Source organism: Trachypithecus francoisi, unplaced genomic scaffold (genome assembly GCF_009764315.1).
Source record: "Trachypithecus francoisi isolate TF-2019V2 unplaced genomic scaffold, Tfra_2.0 Lachesis_group3, whole genome shotgun sequence".
NCBI lineage: Eukaryota > Metazoa > Chordata > Mammalia > Primates > Cercopithecidae > Trachypithecus > Trachypithecus francoisi.
The window spans coordinates 114,090,851-114,112,325 of NW_022681468.1; the positions used below are offsets into that span (position 1 = coordinate 114,090,851).

Genomic DNA, 21,475 nt, shown 5'->3' on the forward strand with positions numbered 1-21,475 from the left:
ATATCACCCAAGGAGACTGATATGCTCACTGAGTGGCCCCCACATTGGGGTACTAGGGGGCAGGTGACTCTGGCTTGGTACCTCCTTGGACCTGAATTTCTCCCCACTTCCACAGGGCTCCAGCAGGGACAGTAACTAGTCTGCAAGGGCAGTAGGCTCTCCCAGTTTGCCTCCCGATCAGGATTTGCCAACACTGGCCATCTAAGGCCTATCGGGGGTCCTTGCAGGTTTCCTGAGGGGATAGGAAAATCTGTGTGCTGACTGCCCCCCACTGCTCCGCAACCCCGAGCTCAGCTTACCCCCTGCAATCGGCTGCCAAGGAGCGCTGGATCTCAAGTGCTACTCCATATGAGTGTGTGTTTTGGGAGAGGTACTAGGGAAGAAGGGAAGGCTTTTTTCCACAGAAAGGCATGCAATGTAGTGAAAGTGGGGAAGCTTTGGACAGAATCCTGGCTCGACAATTTATCAGGGGTGTCTAATCTTTTGGCTTCCCTGGGCCACATTGGAAGAAGAAGAATGGTCTTGGGCCACACATAAAATACACTAACACTAATAATGATAGCTGATGAGCTTAAAAAAAATTGCAAAAAAAAAAAAATCATTTTATTTATTTATTTTATTTTATTTTATTTTTTGAGATGGAGTCTCACTCTGTTGCCGAGGCTGGAGTGCAGTGGCGTGGTCTCAGTTCACTGCAACCTCCTCCTCCCAGGCTCAAGCGATTCTCCTGCCTCAGCCTCCCAAGTAGTTGGGACTACAGGCGTGCACCACCACACCCAGCTAATTTTTTGTAAAAAAAAAAAATTACAGTATTTTAAGAAAGTTTACGAATTTGTGTTGGGTTGCATTCAAAGTCACCCTGGGTCGCATGTGGCCTCGGGGTCATGGGTTAGACAAGCTTGACTTAAATGCTATGTGGCCTTGGCCCCTTCCCAGGCCATGGTTTCCTCTTCCGTGTAAAGGGAACCAGTGCCTGGGAAAAAGGAACCAGAAGCCGAAGTGGGAGGATCACTTGAGCACAGGAATTCGAAATCAGCCTGGGCAACATAGCAAAACCTTGTCTCAATTTTAAAAATAAAAAATATATGAAGAATAAAAAAGGGAACCAGAGTGACTATTTTAGGGTAGTTTTGAGAATTCACTGATTTATAGGTATTAACCTATAAATCCACAGCAGCTGTTGGCCACATAGTAGGTGTTCAAAAGCAGAAAGCTGCTGCGTTGCTGCTGTCATTATTGACTGGCCTGTTTTTCAAAACAGGGCACAAAGGTGGGTTATGGGAGCTCCAGAAAGCAATGCTTGGTTTCAATACTTAACAAATAATAACGAAAGGGATATTAAGGTATATATAAATATTTTGAGGCCGGGCGCAGTGGCTCACGCCTGCAATTCCGGCACTTTAGGAAGCCAAAGTGGGAGGATCACTTGAGGTCAGGAGTTTGAGACCAGCCCGGCCAACATGGCGAAACCTTATCTCTACTAAAAATACAAAAATTAGCCGGGCGTGGTAGCACGCACCTGTAGTCCTAGTTACTTGGGAGGCTGAGGAAGGAGAATCACTTGAACCCAGGAGGAGGAGGCTGCAATAAGCCAAGATCGTGGCACTATCGCCTGGATGACAGAGCGAGACTCCATCTCAAATAATAATAATAATTTTAAAATAAAGCGTATATAAACATTTGAAAACAATGACCATTTATCTCTCTATCTGGAAATATGCAGACTAGTTGAATAGAGAAATCCCTTCCTAAAAATGCTGAATGAAATATCAAAAACGTGTGTGTGAAAGCACAGATGAACAGGTGTTAAACAGGGTATCAGTCAGAAGCCAGAATAATAAGAGCATGACCCTATTAGGGTGAGCCTGCACTGGGGTCTGTGCTTCCTGAGGCCCTGGGTTGTAAATGGCCGGTGTGCCAGGCACCTCCTGGGCACCACTTCAGTCTGCTTGGCCCCAGTTCTGATTCCGGCCACTGCTGAGGTGATGAGTGCTCTGTGGGCCTCATGCAGGTGCCACCTCACCTTGGGCACATGGGGCCCACCCCTCCCTTCCTGTCTGAGTCTCACTGACCCCACAGGGCAGATGCTCTTGGAATCCCCTGGAACCTTATGCATGCGCGGACCCCAAGTTCAGGGGAGTTCATGTCTGTGAGGCCACTCTTGACCAATGAGTGACACAAGCAAATACTCAATGTGTTTTTTTTGTATCTCCCATTTCCTAAGACTCCTTGGAAGATCCTATGGAATCAAGAATTCCTATAGAATCAAGCACCTATCAGAGGTCCCAGGTCCCCTTGATAATGTGACCTTGTCCTGGGCTTCCCTCTTTCTTTCTCCCTGGGATTACTTCCAAAAAATTAATTACACAAAAACCTTTGTCTGAGGCTCTGCTTTTAGGGGAACCAAAATGAGGAAAGAGAAGAAAAGACCTGGCCGGGCGCGGTGGCTCAAGCCTGTAATCCCAGCACTTTGGGAGGCCGAGACGGGCGGATCACGAGGCCAGGAGATCGAGACCATCCTGGCTAACACTGTGAAACCCGTCTCTACTAAAAAATACAAAAAACTAGCCGGGCGAGGTGGCGGGCGCCTGTAGTCCCAGCTACTCGGGAGGCTGAGGCAGAAGAATGGCGTGAACCCGGGAGGCGGAGCTTGCAGTGAGCTGAGATCCGGCCACTGCACTCCAGCCCGGGCGACAGAGCGAGACTCCGTCTCAAAAAAAAAAAAGAAAAGAAAAGACCTGAGGTCTGGTCCTGGAAAGTAGTTATCAAAGATTTCTTTTCTCTCCCAAATTTGGGACTTCTCAAAAGCCAGTGCCCTAGGGGAGAAATGGGGAGAAAACAACTCAGCCACAGAAGACTTTGCCGTATCCACTTAGCTGTGCTGGAGAGGCAACACAGGCTGAAAAGAAGTCCAGTAAAATGCATAACAAGATAATATTCACATAGAGGAAAGCCCAACATCATATTCCCTATGTGACTGGAAAAACACTAAGCCAAAAACAATTTTTAAGTGGATCTGAGTTGGAAGTACCCCTAGGCGCCTGGCAAAAGCAAACAAAAATCCTTTTTGGAAGAATATGTTTTAAACACAGATTCAAAGACTTCCCACAAAGAATTTCAAGGAACATAAGCTCATAATTAAACATCAATAAACTCAAAAAGAAACAAACCACAAGAGCATGAGTCAGCAGAAACAACGAATAACAAGATGAGACCCACAAATACTGCATAAAATAGAATGATGAGATGCAGGACAGAAAATTAAGTGTTTCAGGCTGGGCACTCGGCTGTAGTCCCAGCACTCTGGGAGGCCTGGGCGGGAGGATCGTTTGAGCCCAGGAGTTCGAGACCAACCTGGGCAATATAGTGAGACCCCATCTCTCTCTCTAAAACAAACAAACAAACTATATATATACACACACACACACATACACACAAAGAAAAAATATATATAAAATATTATATGTTATATATAAATATATTATATATAATATATATTATTAGAGAGGGAGAGAGAGAGAGAGAGATGGAGTTTCGCTCTTGTTGCCCAGGCTGGAGTGCAATGGCATGATTTTGACTCACTGCAACCTCCACCTGCTGGGTTCAAGCGATTCTCCTGCCTCAGCCTCCCAAGTAGCTGGGATCACAGGCACGAGCCACCATGCCTGGCTAATTTTGTATTTTTAGTAGAGACGGGATTTCTCCATGTTGGTTAGGCTGGTTTCGAACTCCTGATCTCAGGTGATCCACCCACCTTAGCCTCCCAAAGTGCTGGGATTATGGGCGTGAGCCACCACACCCAGCTGAAAAAAATATATGTTAACATGTTTAAAGAAGTGTAAAATGGGCCAAGCATGGTGGCTCACAGCTGTAATCCCAGCACTTTGGGAAGCCAAATGGGTGGATCACTTGAAGTTAAGAGTTTGAGACCAGCCTGGCCAACATGGTGAAACCCCGTCTGTACTAAAAATACAAAACTTAGCCAAGTGTGGTGATGTGTGCCTGTGATTCCAGCTACTTGGGAGGCTGAGGCAGGATAATCACTTGAACTCTAGAGGTGGAGGTTGCAGTGAACCGAGATGGTGCCACTGCACTCCAACCTGGGTAACAGAGCAAGACTTCATCTGAAAAAAAAAAAAAAAAAAACTGTAAAATGATACTGAAAATATGGCAAAGAAACTAATTAAATTAATTAGGCATATTTGAAGATGAACCAAATAAAACTTCCAGGAATGAAACTATAATTATTAAGATTTGAAACCTCAAAAGAGGTTGGGTGTGGCGGCTCACACCTATAATCCCAGCTCTTTGGGAAGCTGAGACAGGTAGATCACTTGGGGTCAGAAGTTTGAGACCAGCCTGGCAAACATGGTGAAACTCTGTCTCTACCAAAAATACAAAAATTAGCCGGGCATAGTAGCAGGCACCTGTAATCCCAGCTATTCGGGAGGCTGAGGCATGAGAATCACTTGAACCTGGGAGGCGGAGGTTGCAGTAAGCCAAGGTCGTGCCACCACACTCCAGCCTGGATGACAGAGCGAGACTCCATCTCAAAAAAAAAAAGAAAGAAAGAAATTACTAAGAATTCAGCAAAGAATGAAAAAATGGTGAAATATGAAAGAGAAGTTAAGAGACGTGGAAGAGGGGGTTGGGCACGGTGGCTCACACCTGTAATTCCAGCACTTTGGGAGGCCAAGGCAGGCGGATCACAAGGTCAGGAGATCGAGACCATCCTGGCTAACAACGTCTCTACTAAAAATACAAAAAAATTATCCGGGCGTGGTGGTGGGCGCCTATAGTCCCAGCTACTTGGGAAGTTGAGGCAGGAGAATGGGGTGAACCCGGGAGGTGGAGCTTGCTGTGAGCCGAGATTGTGCCACTGCCCTCCAGCCTGGGTGATAAAGCGAGACTTCATCTCAAAAAAAAAAAAAGACATGGAAGAAATTCAACATTTATTCCTGATAAAAAAAACCTCTCAGCAAACTAAGAATTAAAAGGAATTCCTCAACTCAATGATAGACATTCACAAAAACCCTACATCTACTGTCATATTTTATGGTAAGAAACTGAATTCTTTCACTCTAAGTTCAGGAAGAAGCAAGGATACCCCCTCTTAACACACCCATCCAGTATTTTACTAGAAGCCCTAATCAGTGCAAGAAGTCAAGAAAAACAAATAAAAGGCCTACAGACTGGCAAAGAAGAAACAAACCTATTTCTGTTAGCAGAATACATAATTGTCTTTACAGAAAATCACAAAGAATCTACAAAAAGCTCCTATAATAAATAAATGAGTTAAGCAAAGTTATGGGATATGAGGTCAACATCAACACAGAAAAATCAATTGTGCCAGTGGGGCTATGGGTGGCCCCTTTTCTCCTCAGTCAGGGCTGGAGGCCAAGATCAGCCTTAGAGGATTATCAGGGCTGCCACAAGCTGGGCAGCATGGTTTTCCTACCTCAGATATTTGTAGAAGAAAAAAAAATCAGTTGTATTCCTATAGATTAGCAATACACAAATAAATCGGAAATTTTGAAAAGTACCATTTAGAATTGCATAAGAAACAGATTCACACTTTGTATAAATCTAATGAAACATGTGCAAGAGGAGTATGCTGAAAACAAAACAAAAACTGATGAGAGAAACTAAAAAATATCTACATAAACATTTATAAAGTAGAAAAATCAATATGGTTATGTGATAAACTCTTCCCAATGCAATCAATAGAGTTAGTGCAATACCAGTCAAAATCCCAACGGGGTGTCAGGTGTGGTGGCTCACACCTATAATCCAAACACTTTGGGAGACCAAGGTGGGCAGATCACTTGAGGCCAGGAGTTCAAGACCAGTCAAGTGATCTGCTCTGTCACCCAGGCTAGAGTGCAGTGGCATGATCTCAGCTCACTGCAACCTCTACTTCCCGAGTTCAAGCGATTCTCCTGCCACATCCTCGAGCAGCTGGGATTACAGGTGCACACCATCACTCCTGGGTAATTTTTGTATTTTTAGTAGAGGCGGGATTTCACCATGTTGACCAGGCTAGTCTTGAACTCCTGACCTCAGGTGATTTGCCTGCCTCGGCCTCCCAAAGTGCTGGGATTACAGTCGTGAGTGACTGTGCCCAGCCTTAGAAGGAAATTTGTTTTGTTTTGTTTTGTTTTGTTTTTTGAGACGGAGTCTCGCTCTGTCGCCCGGGCTGGAGTGCAGTGGCCGGATCTCAGCTCACTGCAAGCTCCGCCTCCCGGGTTTACGCCATTCTCCTGCCTCAGCCTCCCGAGTAGCTGGGACTACAGGCGCCCGCCACCTTGCCCGGCTAGTTTTTTGTATTTTTTTCAGTAGAGACGGGGTTTCACCAGGTTAGCCAGGATGGTCTCCCAGGATGGTCTCGATCTCCTGACCTCGTGATCCGCCCACCTCGGCCTCCCAAAGTACTGGGATTACAGGCTTGAGCCACCGCGCCCGGCCGTTGTTTTTTTTTTTTTTTTTTTTTTTTTTTGAGACAGAGTCTCGCTCTGTCGCCCAGGCTGGAGTGCAGTGGCCGGATCTCAGCTCACTGCAAGCTCTGTCTCCCGGGTTTACACCATTCTCCTGCCTCAGCCTCCCGAGTAGCTGGGACTACAGGCGCCCGCCACCTCGCCCGGCTAGTTTTTTGTATTTTTTAGTAGAGATGGGGTTTCACAGTGTTAGCCAGGATGGTCTCGATCTCCTGACCTTGTGATCCGCCCATCTCGGCCTCCCAAAGTGCTGGGATTACAGGCTTGAGCCACCGCGCCCGGCCAGGAAATTTGTAATTTCAATAATTGAAATGCTTATGCTGCAATGGGAGAAAAATCAAATATCAATAATCTAAGCCTCCACCTCAAGTAGTTCAAAAAAGAAAAGGAAATCAAACTCAAAGTAAGAAGGACATAACAAAAATTAGAGGAGAAATCAATGAAATAGAAAAAAACAACAACAGAGAAAATTAATAAAACCAAAAGTTGGATTTTTTTGTTCTGTGTTTTTTTGAGACAGAGTCTCACTCTGTCTCCCAGACTGGAGTGCAGTGGCGCGCGTCCTGCCTCAGCCTCCGAATTAGCTGGGACTACAGGCGCCTGCCACCACGTCTGGCTAATTTTTTTTGTATTTTTAGTAGAGACGGGTTTTCACCATGTTAGCCAGGATGGTCTTGATCTCCTGATCTCGTGATCTACCCGCCTCAGCCTCCCAAAGTGCTAGGATTACAGGCGTGAGTCACGGCGCTCAGTCTTTTGTTTTTGTTTGTTTTTGAGATGAAGTCTCACTCTGTCGCCAGGCTGGAGTGCAGCAACGCAATCTCGGCTCATTACAACCTCCGTCTCCCAGGTTCAAGTGATTCTCCTGCCTCAGCCTCCTGAGTAGCTGGGACTATAGGCGCCTGCCACCACGCCCAGCTAATTTTTGTATTTTTGGTGGAGATGGGGTTTCACCATGTTGGCCAGAATGGTCTCAATCTCTTGATCTTGTGATCCGCCTGCCTCAGCTTCCCAAAGTCCTGGGACTACATGCGTGAGCCACTGCACCTGACCCAAAAGTTTTGTTGTTGCTGTTGTTGTTGTTGTTAATGATCAACAAAATTGACAAGCTTTAATAGAGACCAAGAAAAAAACAAAGAATACATAAATTACCAAAATCAGCAATAAAAAAGGGGACTTCACAATAGACTATTTACCAAAAAACTATGGCTAACTTAATACTTAATGGTGCAGACTGAATGTTTTTCTCCTAAGATAGTGAAAAAGACAAGGACATTCTCTCTCCCCACTCCTATTCAACATTACCCTGGAATTTCAAGCCAGTGAAATCAGGGAAGGAAAAGAAAACAAAGGCATGTAGGTTGGAAAATAATAAGTAAAAATGTCTTTAATTGCAGAAGACATGTATATAGATAATTCTATGGAGTATATTTTATTTAATTTTTCTAGAGATGAGGGTCTCACTACATTGCCCAGGCTGGTCTTGAACTCCTGAGCTCAAGAGATCCTCCCACCTCAGCCTCCCAAAGTGCTGGGATTACAGGTGTGAGCCACCACACCTGGCCCTGTGGAATGCACTTTAAGAACTAATAGAACTAATAAGCAAATGTAGCAGGGTCACAGTGTGCAAGAGCAATATATATGATCAAAAAACTCTCACAAAGAAAAAAATAGGGATGATTTCACTAGTGAATTTTAAGACAGTTGAAGAAGAATGAACTCCAATTCTCCATAAAGTCTTCCAAAAATTAGAAGAGGAAAGAATACTTTCCAACTTATTCTATGAGGCCAGTTATTATTCTGATACCAAAATCAGAGAGACATCATAACAAAAACAGAAGCAAAAATTCTACAGACCAATATCCCTTGTCAATATAGATATAGAAATCTTTAACAAAATACTATCTAACTGAATCCAGCAACATATGAATAAGATTGACCAAGTGGAATTTTTCCCAAGAATGCAAGTTTGGCTGGACTTATGAAAATGAATCAATTCAATGCACCATATTAGCAGAATAAGGAAGAAAACCACAAGATCCTTTCAATGATGCAGAAACAGAATTTGACAAAATTCAACACTCTTTTATGATAAAGACACTCAGCAACTAGGAGTAGAAGGGAATTTCCTCAACCTGTTAAGGTTCACCTATGAAAAACTCAACATCAACTTCATACTTAATGGTGAAAAACTGAAACCTCCCCCTAAGATCAGGAGCCAGAGAAGGATGTCCACTCTCACCACTGTTATTCAACATTGTACTGGAGATTCAACCAGAACAGTTAGCCAGGGCAACTAAAATTTAATTTCAAATCTCACTGAAATTTGGATGGAGGAAGTAAAGCTATCTCTATTTGCAGAGCATATGATCTTGAAAGAGAAAATCCTAAGGAATCCACTAAAAACAACTACTAGAATGAATGAATTCAATCAGTTTGAGGAGTATAATATCAATATATAAAAGTCAACCACATTTCTTTATGCTAGCAATGAACAATATGAAAATGAAATTAAGAAAATAATTATATATACAATAGCATCAAAAAGAATAAAATGCTAAGTGTTGGGAGAGAAGCTGAGGCAGGGCTTGGAACATGTCCAGGGTCCAGGGTCTAAAACCCCTCCTGGCCTTTGGAATGTGTCTAGATTTGCTGGCTCCTTGCTTGTAGCACTCCCATTATCCCAAGTAGCCATATGTTTCAAAGAAAATGCTAAACCATCACAGCTGTAGCTCATTCACTTGATACACTGCTTCCTTTCAACCCCCACATCCTTACCACCTGTTTCTTTGTTTGATCATCAATAAATAGTGTGGGCTCCCAGAGCTTGGGGCCTTCACAGCCTCCATCCTAGCGTTGGCCCCTTGGTCCCACCTTCTCTCTTGTCTTTTCTCATTCCTTTGATTCCGATGGACTTCGTAGCCCCCACGGCCTGGTGTTGGGTCTGATCACCCCAACAACTTAGGAATAAAATTGGCTGTTTATTATGTTATATTCTTTGAGAGTCTTTGGCCATAATTAGTCAGAAATCTATTAAAAATGAGGTACCTGAGGAGAAATGAAAGTAGAAAGAGAAAGATTTGGATGCAAGTAAAGCTCTTAAAAGGCCCCACGTTGAAGGTTCCCAGCATCTGAAAAGAGTCTTAGGACTCAAGGATAAAGCAGATCATGAAATAGCACACCTAATAAATAACACAGAGGCTAATAATAAAATTCTTTTTAAAAAAAATCATTTTGGAGGCCAGACATGGCAGCTCACACCTGTAATCCCAGCACTTTGGAAGGCCAAGGAGGGTGGATCACTTGAGCTCAGGAGTTAGAGACCAGCCCTAGCCAACATGGTGAAATCCTATCTCTACTAAAAATACAAAAATCAGCTGGGTGTGGTGGTGGGTGCCTGTAATCCCAGCTACTTGGGAGGCTGAGGAAGGAGAATTGCTTGAACCTGGGAGGCGGACATTGCACCATCGCACTCCAGCCTGAGGCCTAGAAGTTTCCCAGCTAAAAGGGATGTCCCCTCAGTGTGTCTTATCAGTGAATAAAAAGCATCCACCCTGTCACCAGCAAGTCCTCTACTCAGCAAGAACTGACCCAAGTCTGGGAGAGCAACCAATTCAAATGTGCAGGGCTGGAGCTTGTGAGCACAGCTACTGTTTTCCGTCGCACGTCTTCATCTCAGTAGTAACAAGGCCACTCCCAGGGAACTTGTGTCAGGGATCCCAAGGTGAAGCGGCACAGATGTCTACAAACTATATAGTGACAGTGGCTCAGAGCCTCCAGACTCCTAGCTCCGCATGGTGGCCTTCTGCCTTCAACAACTCACTGGGCCTCATGAAGATGCCTTCCATGGCTTTCCAGCTGTTGTTCTGGCTTGGCTAGGCCAGGCCATGCATCTCTTTTTGCCCACTGATGGGTCCACCATATTGTTCTCCTATGACAGACAGCAGTTCCTCAGTGGAAGAATGTTTGAACCACCCTCACCATCTCTCACCCAGTGGGGCCCATTACAGAGTATGGTCCAGTCATCCAGGTGACTACCTTCACCTTCCTCACCAAAAGCACTCACTTCCTGGTTTTCAGAAAGGTGTGGAGGTTTCAGCCAGTGTTGACATGTGTCAGCCGAATGGGCTGGCAGCACTTGATGGGGGTTCCCCTCTCACCAGCTGTGGTGAACTTACCCCGGTATTCTCCAGTAACTGTTGCTCTCATTCATGGAGGTTACACCTGTCACTGACTGCTGCCCACTACCTGACCCATAGAGCACATCGTGTGAGTGCAGTTGGACATTGTAGCACATTTTGAGCAGCTTCACCATAGAGCCGCAAGTAACAGCCAGATTGGACGTTCTCACGGTGCTCCACAAACCCCCGAACAGCAGTAGTGGAACCACAGCCATCCTAGCTGGATTCGGAGACCCAGATCTTCCAGGAATAATTTTTTTTTTAAAGAAAGGCAAAACATATGCTCTGAAAACTAAAACATTTGTTTAAAGGAATTAAAGATTGGCAGGACCCCGTGACTCATGTCTGTTATCCCAGCATTTGGGGAGGCGAAGGTGGGAGGATTGTTGAGCCTAGGAGTTCAAGAACAGCCTGGACAACATAGTGAGGCCCATCTCTACAAAAAACTGAAAAATTAGGCGGGGGTGGTGGCCTATACTTGTAGTCCCAGCTATTCGGGAGGCCGAGGGCGGCAGATTGCTTGAGCCTGGGAAGTCGAGGCTGCAGTAAGCTGTGATTGTGCCACTGCCCACCAGCCTGGGCAATAGAGTGAGACCCTGTCTCAAAAAAAAAAAAAAAAAGGGTAGCACAGTGGCTCACACCTGTAATCCCAGCTACTTGAGAGGCTGAGGCAGGAGAATTGCTTGAACCCAGGAGGCAGAGGTTGCAGTGAGCCGAGATCGCACCACTGTACCCAGCCTGGGTGACAGAGCAAGACTCCGTCTCGGGGGGAAAAAAATACAAAAATTATCTGGGTGTGGTGGTGCTAGTCCCAGCTCCTTGGGAGGCTGAGGCACAAAAGTCCCTTGAACCTGGGAGGTGGAGGTTGCAGTAAACCAAGATCATGCCACTGCACTCCAGCCTGGGCAAGAAAGCAAGACGTCTACCTTAAAAAAAAAAAAAAAAGAGAGAGAGAGAATCTGAGCCAGATAAGCATCAGACCTCTCAACAGCAATATTAGAAACTGGAAGTTTATGAAACAATGCCTTAAAGTTGCTGAGGGAAAATCATTATATACCCAGCGAAAGTATCAATCCAGTGTGAGGATAGAATATAGACATTTTCAGACACGCAAAGTTAAAAAAATTGTCTTCCATGAAAACTTCGTCAGGAAGGAGCTGGAGGATGTGCTCCACACTAGAAGGGCATAAACCAAGAAAGAAGAAATGGAACCCAGGAAAATCAGAGATCCAGAGGAAAGAGAAGAAATGACGTTGCAGAATGCTGGCAAAGGAAAGCCATGCTGGGTGTGGTGGTGGGCGCCTGTAGTCCCAGCCACGTTGCAGAATGCTGGCTAAGGATGACGACTGTGCTGCTGATCTGAAAAGCTTCAGGCTCAGATGGAGGCAGGAGAACTGAGGGCTCCAGAAATGGTGTCACAAGGAAAAAAAAATTAAGGAACTGGAACTCATAGTGAAAATGAGTATTGAGAATCATCTTACTGGGCTTTCGCAGAAGATCTAATCATGGGTCAAAGAAAATAAGCAAGTGAAAAAAAATGAGACAATGATTAACTCTGTCGGGGAAAGGAGATTGAAAAAGATAGTATATTAGTTGTGGCCGGGCGTGGTGGCTCATGCCTGTAATCCCAGCACTTTGGGAGGCCGAGGAGGGTGGATCACGAGGTCAGCAGATCGAGATCATCCTGGCTAACACAGTGAAACCCCGTCTGTACTAAAAATACAAAAACTTAGCTGGGTGTGGTGGCAGGCACCTGTAGTCCCAGCTACTCGGGAGGCTGAGGCAGGGGAATGGCGTGAACCCAGGAGGCGGAGCTTGCAGTGAGGAGTGAGATCATGCCACTACACTCTAGCCTGGGCAACAGAGTGAGACTCCATCTCAAAAAAAAAAAAAAAAAGATAGTATATTAGTTGGTTCAGCCATAAACACTTTTTAGTGACTGTGAATGTAACCAAGAGTTGTGGTGGTATGATATTGAAAGGAGAACAGAAAGAGTGTAAGCGAACCTCCTCTGTCACAATAGGGAGCCCTAGAGACAGCATCTAAATTGGACCTCTTGGGAGATAACCAGAATTGAAATCAATGCTTTATTTAGGAAGTAAAAACCAGAAGAAACAACTGAATAAGTTGAAATGGTTGCCTTTGGCGAGCAGGCTGACGTGGGGTAAAAAGCGTGCTATTTTTGTTGTAATCCTTTAGCATTCTCTGACTGTAAATACTCTGTACACATTATTTTGGGGAATAAAAACTGACCTGAAGACCTGTGAGGAGAAACCATGACAACAATAAGGCTGTTTCCTTTTGAGATTTTCCTGTCTGAAGCAATTCTCCTTTGGAAAGTGAGCAAACAACCCCTCCCCGTTATTTCCGCTGTCTCATGAAGTGCGTTTTCACTCCCGTCATAATCTTGGGAGGCAGGTATTGACAAGGGTTCTTGGTGCTTTACGAAATATTAACTTGCATGTTGGTGACTCAGAGCAAGACTCTATCTCAAAGGCAGGACAGAAGTAAAAATTCCCGCTTTTAAAATTTTTATCATTATATTTTTCAGAGACAAGGTCACACTGTGTCACCCAGGATGGAGCTCAGTAGCCCAATTGTAGCTCACTGCAATCTTGAATTACTGGGCACAGATGATCCTCTTACCTCACCCACCCAAGTAGCCGGGACTACAGGCGCACCCCACCATGCCCAGCTAACTTTCTAATTTTTTATAGAGACAGGGTCTTACTGTGTTGCCCAGGCTTGTCTCAAATCTCCTGGGCTCAATCTGTCCTCCTGCCTTGGCCTCCCAAAGTGCTGGATTAGTGTTGTAAGCCACTGTGCCTAATATTCCCTTTTTTTTTTTTTTTTGAGACAGAGTCTTGATCTGTTGCCAGGCTGGAGTGCAATGGCATGATCTCAGCTCACTGCAACCTCCACTTCCTGGGTTCAAGTGATTCTCCTGCCTCAGCCTCCCAGGTAGCTGGGACTACAGGCGTGAGCCACCACGCCCAGCTAATTTTTTGTTTGTTTGAGACAGAGTCTCGCTCTGTTGCCCAGGCTGGAGTGCAATGGCACGATCTCAGTTCACTGCAAGCTCCGCCTCCCAGGTTCACGCTATTCTCCTGCCTCAGTCTCCCGAGTAGCTGGGACTACAGGCGCCCACCACCATGCCCAGCCAATTTTTTGTATTGTTGATAGAGACGGGGTTTCACTGTGTTAGCCAGGATGGTCTCGATCTCCTGACCTTGTGATCCACCCGCCACGGCCTCCCAAAGTGCTGGGATTACAGGCGTGAGCCACAGCATCCGGCCTTAAATTTTGTATTTTTAGTAGACAAGGGGTTTCACCATGTTGGTCAGGATGGTCTCAATCTTTTGACCTCATTATCTGCCTGTCTCGGCCTCCCAAAGTGCTGGGATTACAGGCATGAGTCACCGTGCCCAGCCTAATATTCCCATTTTACAAACAAGACAACATAGACCTCAAAAAGGGAAGTAACTCTGGATCCAAAGTCACACAGCCAGTGAGTGGCAGAGCTGGAGTCCTGACTCCCTGTCCTGTTTTCACACAGCTGGCCTCAGGCCCAGGGACCTCTTGACCTTCATGCTTCCACTTCGCCCCTCTCTCCCAGCTGACCCCACCTTGCCTTCAGACACTTTCCACAACGTCCCTGGCCCTGAGCCCCACCCGGAGAGGATCCTTAATGTGAGCTATAGGCTGAGCCCAGAATCTCGTCACAGACTGAGCTATCATCCTGATCACTCACTAAGCCCTGATCCTGCCACAGAATGAGTCTTGGTCCTGGTCCTAGACAAAGCACTGAACGTGGTCATAGACTGAGCCCTGATGCTGGTCACAGACTGAGCCCCAGCGCCTTGGCCACCAGCTCCCTTAATAATGTATACAATAGGCCGGGCGCGATGGCTCACGTCTGTAATCCCAGCACTTTGGGAGGCCGAGGCGAGCGGAACATGAGGTCAGGAGATCGAGACCATCCTGGCTAACACAGTGAAACCCCATCTCTCCTAAAAATACAAAAAAAATTAGCTGGGCATGGTGGCGGGTGCCTGTAGTCCCAGATACTCGGGAGGCTGAGGCAGGAAAATGGTTTGAAACTGGGAGGCGGAGCTTGCAGTAAACCAAGATCGCACCACTGCACTCCAGCCTAGGAGACAGCGAGACTCTGTCCCAAAATAATAATCATAATAATAATGTATACAATTAAACACAAGTTGGGCCTGGCACAGAAGACATGGATGACTGGGTACCATCCCTCTCCAGTGTTGCAGAAATCCTGTCTCAGGGACAGAGGTGGTGTGACTGTAGCCTGGCTAGATGCTCTGGCATCATTTCCCTCCATCCTCCACCAGAATTTATGCCACAGCTTGTGCCCATTCATTTCTGTCCCCTCCCACTGCCCTCCCTGTGCGGGTGGGGGTTTGGGCAGCCCATGGTAATAAGCACGGAGCAGGGGTTGTCTGTAATGAGTCATTCTTGCTCAGAACGAAGCATTCCAGCGTGGACAGCACTTGTCCTGGCTCCCCTGCTACAGAAATCACTGTTCCCCACCCTAGACCCTTCCCCTCACCCCTTGCCAGGCCAGCATTCTCCAATATGATTTCCAGGAGCTTCCAGAATGCTGGCTTGTTATAGCTGCTGCCCTGCTCTTAGTGACCAGCATCTCCTTGGAGCAGTCCTCTGTGTCAGGTGGGAAGCCGGGCCAACTTCTGACCACCCTAAGCTCTTGTCAGCCCACGAGAGGGGAAGGTCAAGGGAGGGGCAGGGAAGGTGCTGGAGCTGGGCAACTTGGAGGAGAGAAAGCAAGGAGACAGAAGGGGGCAGGTGTCACTGTATCACTGAGTCATAAAATGTCAGGGCAGGCGGGAAGTGGAAGGACTGGCCCTCCTCCGCTCTCCCTTGCTAGGCAGATGGAGAACTGAGGCCCAAGATCCTACAGTGACTTAAGAGACAAATGGGGTCTCACGTGTGGATTCCTGATACCAAAGAACAGCAGACCCTATAGCTCCAGAGGCCAGAGGAGGACCCTAAGGGAAGGAAGATCTCGCTAATTATTTAAGTTGCCCAGCCCAGGGACCTCTGGTTGGAGGGGCACAGGGCTGTGAGTTCCCCATCGTCAGGGGACTGTAGCCAGCACAGTCACAGTATGGGGGTGCAGCCCAACCCTGCCGGGGTCGGAGATTGGTTGCTTTCTTGGTCACATTTCCTTTTGTGGGTTTGGAACCCAGATGTGCTCCCCGCACGGGATCTTGGGGTCCCAGAAGGGCCTGTTCTCCCTTCTACGCCCTCCAGATCTAGCACAGTTCCTCTGGGCGGTTCCAGGGTTCTGCCGCTGCCGCTGCCTGGTCACAAGGCACTCAGGACGTAGGAGGCATCTAGACCCACAGTCAGAGTATGTATTTGGGGAGGGAAATTGGGAGAGGGTCCAGCCGAGTAGGGGCTGCTTGTTAGAACAGACTGGGTCTGAGAAAATCATGGTAGACAGGCGGGGACCCCTCTCCAAGCCAAGGGGTTGTGGGCTGTGGTTTTCAGGCGCTTGGGCCCTTGCCTTGCTGCTGTGCCCCACTGCTGAACTCCACGGCCCACACACCCCACAAAACCAAAGCCAGCTTTCGGGGCCCTGGTGGCTGTGTCTCCCTGGGCCTATATCTCCCCACCCCGGTGGTTTACGTGCCTCTGTACCACGAGCCTGGCCGCTCTCTGAAAGCCGAGTATTGTAGAGTGGGTTCCTCGGGAAGTGGATGTGGACTCGGAGTTACCGTGAGGGATGTCTGTTAGGGAGAGCTCTTGCAGACCGTGCCTGGAGAAGGGAGGGCAAAGAGGCCAAATTGGGCAGAGGGAGAAGAAGTCGAGCTGCCAGACAGGCCCAACCCCAGTCTCTGCTGCCTCACTGGGAGCTCCAAATGACCTGTCACCACCCTGCACGGGGCTTAAATAGCCGGGCCTGAATTAGTACCCAGCTGGATTAGTCCTTGGATATGAGGCTGCCCAGAGAAAGGCATGGGAGGCCGAGGCGGAGGAGGCAAATCTCTGCAGCTGAGGGCAATCCCTGGAGGGCTAAGGACCCACGACCCTCCCGCCACCAGGGCCAGTCCTTCCTGAGGTACATCTGGACATCGTGTCTCTGTGTCTACCATCCTGGGTTTTAGTGGGTTGTTGAGAGACGCTTGTTGAATAAATGAATGCATAAATGAAATAAGCCCCTCACACATGTTGGCCTCACTCTCCTCGTCTATTGAATAGGGATAATACTTTCCATACTCATGCTGTGAGGGCCAAGCTCATCGTAAATACCAAGTGCCATGGGCCTATGAGGCCTCCCCATCTGTCCGTCAGCTGAGGCCCCGAGGTTGGGGCTAGGACACGAAGGGGTGGGCTGGGCTTGGCAGTTCGTGGTTGCTGCTTCAGAGGAAACCACAGCTGCCTTTTGCTGGGGCAGTCAGTGAGGCCCAGGGGAGGGGAAGATTGCATGCAAGGCAGGTTGTGGGCACTGAGTCACCACCCAGATGAACACCACAGCCTCAGGAGCCCAACGCCAAAGGACAGGTGGCAGGTGAGGTGGCCCAAGAGCTAGCAGTCAGGAGCGGGTACCCGGACTGCTTCTTCACCTCAAGGTCCAGCCCTGTCCCATCCTGCAAGGGCAGCATCTACTGTATGCAACAGGAGGGGCTGGCTCAGTCACAGATCTCTGAGCAACAGGACAGAGCAAGAGCTGAGTGACCCTGGGCAAACAGCCATCCCTCTCTGGCTCTTCCCTACCCCTGGGAAAATAGGCATAATTCTTGGGTTTGAGAAAATTCATCCATGATGTCATCATCTGAAGATTCTGCTCGTAGGATGCTTTTACCTCATCATTACAGTCTAGAGTGCTGCTGTTTCTCTTGTTGCATTCATCTACTGATTCCTCTAATAGCTGTGAAATGTCTTCCTCTGTCAGTTTCCTTCTCTTTTCTCTTTGTAGGAAAACGAACAATTCTGAATTCTTAACTGTGTGCAATGAAAGCTTAAAAAAAATAAAACAAAGATGATATCTCCGGACTTTTTACACTTTCTTGAAAGGTGGTTTAATGCTTTGGACAAGGCAATAAGAAAACTGAAAATTGGTGAAATAGCAATGACTCATGTCACTATTCAGTCATTCCTTTCAGGCAATTCCATCATTCTTCTGTTTTCTTACTATTTTAGTCTTTTTTTCAAAGCATGGTTGGGAATAATTGATGAGTAACGATGAAATAGTTCCTGAGAGAATACCATAGCAAAATGTTTCATGATACAGGAAAAATAAGATCATGAAGATCTCATAACATATTTTAGATTTACAAATGATCCAGTGGATCCATGTGATAATTACAAGATAAAATAAGCTTTTTGAGGCAGGGTATCCTCTGTTATCCAGGCTGGTGCAGTGGCTCACTGCAACTTCCGCCTCCTAGGCTTAGTATTCCTCCCACCTCAGCCTCTTGAGTAGCTGGGAGTACAGGGGTGCGCCACCACGCCCAACTAATTTTTGTATTTTTTTCTTTTTTTTTTTTTGTTGAGAAGGAGTCTTGCTCTGTTGCCCAGGCTGGAGTGCAGTGGCGTGATCTTGGCTCACTGCAAGCTCTGCTTCCTGGGTTCACACCATTCTCCTGCCTCAGCCTCTCAAGTAGCTGGGACTACGGACGCCCACCACCACACCTGGCTAATTTTTTGTATTTTTAGTAGAGACGAGGTTTCACCGTGTTAGCCAGGATGGTCTTGATCTCCTCACCTCATGATCCGCCCGTCTTGGCCTCCCAAAGTGCTGGGATTACAGGTGTGAGCCACCTCGCCCGGCCAGTACTTTCTCATAGAGGCAGGGTTTCACCATGTTGCCCAGGCTGGTCTCGAACTCCTGAATTTAAGCAATCTGTCCTCCTAGGCCTCTGGAAATGCAGAAATACAGGCATGAGGCACCACACCCAGCCCTTCATTCTTTTTTTACTAAGAAAAAGAAAAAAAGTGGCCGGGTGCAGTCGCTCACACCTGTAATCCCAGGACTTTGGGAGGCCGAGGCAGGAGGATTACCTGAGGTCAGGAGTTGGAGACCAGCCTGCCAACATGGTGAAACACTGTCTCTACTAACAACAATAAAAAAAAAAAATTAGCTGGGCATGGTGTCAGGCACCTGTAATCCCAGTTACTCATGAGGCTGAGATAGGAGCATCACTTGAACCCGGGAGGTGAAGCTTGCAGTGAGCCAAGATTGTGCCATTGCACTCCAGCCTGGGCAACAAGAGCAAAACCCTATCTCAGGAAAAAAAAAAAAAAGTAAAAGTTCTCTTTGGTTTTGGGAGACCTCCGTGAAAAAATAAAAGTAATAAAATAATCCTCATAAATAGTTTGAACTGCTCAAAAAAGAAACTTCAACCAGGCGTGATGGCTCATGCCTGTAATCCCAGCACTTTGGGAGGTCGAGGCAGGCAAATCACTGAGCTCAAGAGTTCAAGACCAGCCTGAGCAACATGGCAAAACCCCCTCTCTACTAAAAATAAAAATGCCAAAAAACACAAAAATTAGCCAGGCATTGTGGCACACACCTGTTGTCCCAGCTACTCGGGAGGCTGAGGCAGGAGGATGGCTTGAACCTGGGAGGCAGAGGTTGCAGTGAGCTGAGATTGTGCCATTGTACTCCAGCCTGGGAGACAGAGTGAGACCCTGTCAAAAAAAAAAAAAAAGAAAGAAGGAAAGGAAGGAAGGAAGGTTGGTTTAAAATTAAAATTCAAATTGGGTCTAATGGAGTCTGAAGGTATATTGAGAGTTAAAATGAAATTCCCCAAGGAGGGCTTAGCTGAAGGTCCACCTCTCCCTGTGCCCAAATAGGGAGGAAAAAGTAGAGACTGTGACATTAAATAAGGCCCCACCAAATGACAAATTATAAGCAAAAAAATGCAAATAAACGCAAGTGAGGACAATATTGAGGACCCTGGCACTCCTGGTAATCATGGAATACAGGCTTCTTTGGGTGATGGGTAGTTCCAAGACAGCTGCCCCATCCTTCTTCTGGGGTCTCCCCTACAGCCCCTCTGGCTGGGAGACCCATGCCTGAAGGCTGTTCTTGCTTCCTTCCTCCGTTCCCCAGCACTAACAGAATTCTCCTGTTGCCCAGTGGAGGAGCCCCAAGGCTTGGCACACCAGCCATTCTGCTCTCGCTGCTGCAGGCAAGGGGCCCTCTGGCCACCCACGACGTCCCTGTGAATCATCCTAGAGCAAGGTCAGTGACAGGCCTGGCACTGCTGGGCACTGGGAGCCCTGAGGATTGCTTCCCACGTGGGTTTTTGTGTTTTTGTTTTTTTTGAGACAGAGTCTTGCTCTGTCACCCAGGCTGGAGTGCAGTGGCATAATCTCAGCTCACTGCAACTTCCGTCTCCTGGGTTCAAGCGATTCTCAAGCCTCAGCCTCCTGAGTAGCTGGGACCACACATGTGCACCATCGGCTTGGCTAATTTTTGTATTTTTAGTAGGGACGGGGTTTCACCATGTTGGCCAGGCTGGTCTCCAACTCCTGACCTCAAGTGATCCACCTGCCTTGGCCTCCCAAAGTATTGGGATTACAGGCATGAGCCACCATGCCCAGCCTCCCATCTGGGTTTATCATCAATTTACAATAGCCTCACAAGTATTGGGGAAAACTGAGGCTCAGAGAAGGAATGGTGACTTGCCTGGGGTTCCCTAGCAAATCATTAACAGAGCAGGGTTCATAACCAGAGCTTCTGCTACCTGTTCAGAGCCTTGCCTTCCATGTATAGGCCCAAGGAAGCTCATGCCTTCCAAGGGTGCAGGGGGCACAGGCTACTTGAGCTCATGGGACACCTTGGGGGCTTGGGTCCAGAAGATTTTCTTTCATGAGAAGAGACTGGATTATGCTTGTTCATGGGAGGTAGGAGAACCTATTTGTTAAGAGCTCAGGCTTAGGAGTTTACAGCATGTGGGTATTTATCTTGGCTGTACAACTTATTCCTGTGTAGCCCTCAGAAGGGAACCTAACCTCTCTGTGCCTTGGTTTCTTTACCCGTTGGGGAGGTGGGAGGTTAAGTCCTTTTGGTTGCCAAATCAGCAGGTCCCTCGGGTTCCCTTGAGTCTGGGGGATTATAATCAGTAAGGGAGACAGGCCCTCACAGGACTCCAAGAGTAGGATCTGGACCTTGTCCAGGCATGGACCCTGGGGCTGGAGAGTGGTACTGGGTGTGGGCACTATGGGGTCAGGACAACAGGGCGTGGTGAATGGTCCTATGACACTTCCTGAGCTCTCTCAGCATCCGCTCCCTTCCCTCACAAACACCCCACAACCACCCCGCATTTGTTAAGGTTTTTCTTGTCTTCCCAGCTTCCGCAAACTCATTTTTTCCATTTCCTCATCTCTCAGCTTCCTGGGCATGACCTCAGAGTCCAGACAGCTTTGTGGTCACTCGGAAACACACCCTTTCAACTTAGCCTCAACCACTCAAACCCCTGAGGGAGAAACCTGATTCCAGCCATGGCAGACTCATTGATCTTAGATTTACCCTACCATGGTAAACAACCATAAATACTGGGCAAAATAGAATATCCAACAACAGTTTGTAGGCACTGCACAGCAGCCAATGCAGGGTTATGATCATTGGAGAAGGAGTGCACATGAGGTGAGCCCCACTTTTTTTTTTTTTTTTTTTGAGACAGGGTCTCGCTCTGTCCCCCAAGCACGAGCCACCTCACCTGGACAAGCCTCACATTTAAATTGCTTTTTCCATGAAGCCATTTCCCAAACTCAGGTGCAAGGAAGTGGACCAAGCAGGAAGTC

The 21,475-nt window shown here is 47.2% G+C and overlaps 1 non-coding gene and 1 pseudogene across 1 annotated transcript; one reads left to right on the top strand and one right to left on the bottom strand.

Moving 5' to 3' along the window:
* Nucleotides 1–5,345: 5,345 nt before the first annotated feature.
* LOC117071908 lies at nt 5,346–5,469 on the top strand. The gene has a single exon (XR_004432633.1).
* Nucleotides 5,470–10,261: 4,792 nt separating this feature from the next.
* Nucleotides 10,262–10,890, bottom strand: LOC117071097 (annotated as a pseudogene).
* Between the last annotated feature and the right edge of the window lie 10,585 nt (nt 10,891–21,475).